Raw genomic sequence first — 3,310 nt, 5'->3', positions numbered from 1 at the left:
GCTTTACTTGTTCTTAAAGCTAGTGTGAATTTAGTTCTATATTCAGTCTTTTAGAGTCTCAATTTAGGTGAGTTAAAACCAACATTTGTAACTCTCCTACTTGTTAATAGATCTGTAAAAGTACCTAGAGGAATAGTTGAAGATGTATTAGTACAAGTCGATAAATTCATTTATCCTGTGAATTTTATTGTATTGTCTTGGATACATAACCTGTTGAAACATGTAATTCATTTTCTGTTATTTTAGGATGTCCTTTTCTTGTAACTTCTAATGCATTAATTAAATGTAGGAAACAACTAATGAAGCTATCATTTAGAAACATGAGCAAGAATCCTAAATCTATACAAAGGTTGGACATATCGTCACGCCTAGCACCCTTGTGGGCTCAGCACATGTGTTTTGCAAAGCTTATGAAAATTGTTAAAAGTCAGGATTTATTTCAAAACATAAAGAATTATTAAATAATCTTCTACTGACTTTTGAGACATATCTTGGTGGAGATATACATGGTACATTTCATGACTTATAACCCTATTTCCATAAAAAAAAAAAAAAAACATGCTCAATATAGTCTTGGGGATCTAACTAAAAAAGACCTTATTTGCTAGTTTTTAAGAAAACTGGATGGGAAGCTTATCCCCGATTTATAGAGGGAGTTTAAGTCATTCTTGGGCGTAAAACTAAGGGAATATGTGAGTCACAATCATAAATACCTGTACATACACATGTTTTTTCAAATAAATAAATAAAGAAAAGGAGAGGGAGAGGGAGAGAAAGAGAGATAGAAAGACTTCAGATAGCCTATATATAGGTAGTATGATTGTATTTTTAATTTCTCATCTATAAAATCTTCTTTTCCTTCCCTTCATTTCTATTCAAACCATACATTCAACATATATAAAAGTGTGTAGAAATGACAAGTTCTTCAAGTCATCACATAAAAAATATTTGTGTTTTCGATGGATCTAGTCCTGTGAAGAAAATAGAGTTTTTAGAATCAGCGAATCATTTTAGTTAAGTACTAGTTAAGAGAAAGATTTATTTAGTGTATGTGAAAGGCAGCCTTGGGTTAATGAGGGTTATGTCAATAACTGTATTTTTAGGAGATAGTCAAGTTTTGGGGGTCGTCCTCAAAGCTTTAGCAAATGGGGATATCATTGAAAAAGAAAATTAGAGATGAACTATAGGTCTCCATAATGTCTAATCAAATAATATAATGTTTAAACATGTTGATGCCTTCATTGCCTTATCAGGTGGTCTGGGCGCATTGAAAGAGATCTTTTATATTTTTCTTTTGGGTGCAACTACATATTCACCATAAATCCATAGGTCTGTTAAATGTTATTGGTTTTTATGATAAGTTGTTGTCTTTTCTTAATCATGTTGTGGAACAAGAATTTCTATCTTTGGCGTGACAAGTCATAACCTTTGCTGCTACTGTTAAACAATTGATTGACCAACTATAATTTTTCATTCCTATAATTTATCTCTTTTTAAGTAGTATAAATTGGTTAACTAAGAAAAGTTGTAAAAAACTTATATTGGATTTGAGCCTTCGTTTGTAAATCCTTGTGTCTTTTAGTTTTATTAATATCATATTATTTTGTTTTGTTATTTCTTATATTTTTTTAAGTGTATTTCAGGTTTGTTAGTGTTTGATGTTTCAGCTAGTGTCTTCTATATTCTATTTTTTTAACTTAGAATATTGAGGAGAATATCTCGTTTTGGTTGGGGGGAGAGGGATGTAGCTGATATTAAAAAAAAAAAACTAACTATGTTTTTTATTTTATAAATCATTTGCAAAACTGTTGTTACTAGAATGACAGAGTAAGGGGGAATTTTATTAACTCTTGAGATGTATCTTGGTAAATATTTATCAATGGTTATTTACAATATTTATAAAAAGGTCTATTAGAATACTTCTTGAAATATTGAGGTTTACAAACTCTCGCATCATTATCACTTAGATTATTGAGGAGAATATCTCGTTTTGGTTGGGGGGAGAGGCTAGTAGCTGATATTAAAAAAAAAAAAACTAACTATGTTTTCTATTTTATAAATCATTTGCAAAACTGTTGTTACTAGAATGACAGAGTAAGGAGGAATTTTATTAACTCTTGAGATGTATCTTGGTAAATATTTATCAATGGTTATTTACAATATTTATAAAAAGGTCTATTAGAATACTTCTTGAAATATTGAGGTTTACAAACTCTCGCATCATTATCACTTGATTCTAGTCATATACTCATTTAACAAGTATTCTTAAACCTTTATTTTCATACACACACACACTTTAACATATGATTGCGAGTTATAGATTGGATTATTACATAATGTATATTTTTTTGTTAAAGGTAACAACTAAGAAAAATGGATAGTATATAATTTGTAAAAAAAGAAAAAAAAAGAAAAAAATGATAATAAAAACACGGATAAGTTTGGTTTTGTAGCCTCCCTAACCTAAACAATTAAGTTCAAAGGGGTGTTTTAACATTTAATACCCTAAAGCCAACTAATTTGAGAACTATTAGCTCAAAGCTTGTTACATGGGTTAAGAAAAAAAGTTTAAAGGAATCAAACATTGCATTATTTGTGTATTAGTATCTATAAAATGAGTTACTAAGTTTGCAGGGATGTCTTAACACCTAATGTCCTAAAGCTAACTGGTCTGGGAGTTATTAGCCTAAATAAAAACACGGATAAGTTTGGTTTTGTAGCCTCCCTAAAGTAAACAATTAAGTTCAAAGGGGTGTTTTAACATTTAATACCCTAAAGCCAACTAATTTGAGAACTATTAGCTCAAAGCTTGTTACATGGGTTAAGAAAAAAAGTTTAAAGGAATCAAACATTGCATTATTTGTGTATTAGTATCTATAAAATGAGTTACTAAGTTTGCAGGGATGTATTAACACCTAATGTCCTAAAGCTAACTAGTCTGGGAGTTATTAGCCTAAAGCTCGTTACATGAGTTAAAGATGTATTGTGTTATCTATATATTTATTAAAAAAATAAAAAAAGATAATAATCTCAACCTAAGAAAGTTAATGATTAGTGCTTAAAAGTGTATTTTTATGAAGGTTTTTATATCATCATTTTACACTTGAAGTATCAATAACTCCTTAACTAAAGCATGTTTTATAATAACATATCTAATAATATAAGATACCTTTAATTTATGGTAAATATTCATTTTAAATGCAGACCTAAATTTAAAATAAATATGATAGGCCTTAAATTCATCAATCAAATTTAAAATAAATATGATAGGCCTTAAATTCATCAATCAATCCTTTCATTTATGTGATAG

The sequence above is a fragment of the Populus euphratica genome, unplaced genomic scaffold, assembly GCF_000495115.2.
Source record: "Populus euphratica unplaced genomic scaffold, PopEup_1.0 scaffold248.1, whole genome shotgun sequence".
Taxonomy (NCBI): domain Eukaryota; kingdom Viridiplantae; phylum Streptophyta; class Magnoliopsida; order Malpighiales; family Salicaceae; genus Populus; species Populus euphratica.
Note: the sequence above shows the minus strand (reverse complement) of the source record.